The sequence below is a fragment of the Tiliqua scincoides genome, chromosome 9 (assembly GCF_035046505.1).
Source record: "Tiliqua scincoides isolate rTilSci1 chromosome 9, rTilSci1.hap2, whole genome shotgun sequence".
Taxonomy (NCBI): Eukaryota; Metazoa; Chordata; class Lepidosauria; order Squamata; family Scincidae; genus Tiliqua; species Tiliqua scincoides.
This window is the reverse complement of record NC_089829.1, coordinates 41,910,297-41,911,025: the sequence shown is the minus strand read 5'-3', so window position 1 is coordinate 41,911,025 and position 729 is coordinate 41,910,297. Positions and strand designations below refer to the sequence as shown.

The 729-nt window shown below is 49.0% G+C and overlaps 1 pseudogene; it reads left to right on the top strand.

Moving 5' to 3' along the window:
* Positions 1-280: 280 nt before the first annotated feature.
* LOC136661004 (5S ribosomal RNA) lies at positions 281-400 on the top strand (annotated as a pseudogene).
* The last annotated feature ends 329 nt before the right edge of the window (positions 401-729 follow it).

Genomic DNA, 729 nt, shown 5'->3' with positions numbered 1-729 from the left:
TTACTTCTCCTTGCCCTACTCCCTGAATTCAAATAGGAAAAGGGGAATGAAGCAAAAGAGGAAGTGCGGAGGAGATGGAGTGGAAATCTGGAATGTTGGAACACCAGTTGTCTCCTCTGCACTTCCTTCCTGATTCCATTTCTTCCTTCCTTCCTGACTCTAAGGAGCAGGAGAAGGTGGGCAGGCAGATGGAGGTGGAGCCCATGGATGCACTGGCCCTGAAAGTGTCTGCAGGAAGTGTGACTCCACAGACCGCTTACTGTGTTTTTGTACACTGTGCTCCGACAGCAACAGTTACCATGCACATGCCCAATCTCTTCTGATCTTGGAAGCTAAGCAGGGTCAGGCCTGGTTAGTACTTGGATGGGAGACCGCCTGGGAATACCGGGTGCTGTAGGCTTATACCATAGTCTTTTGAGACTGAAGGTTGCCAACCAACCAACCAACACTGTGCTCTGCTTGTAGATCTGTTTCCAAAGCCAGTAGCAAAGGCACTAAAATCTCTTGCACTGAGCCGAGTCTTGTGGCACTGCCCCTGAACTTTTCACTGCTCAGAGAAGAAGCTGGGCAAGCAAGTAACACCATCCATCCATAAAGACACCGATTCCTCTGACTGCGCCGCGCGAGGCAGGCAATTGGCTATTGCTCACCGGCAAATCTTTAATTCCACACGTTGTGCTTACTCAAGTGAATAATTGCACTGAAAGCCACGTCAAGTTTATAATTAAT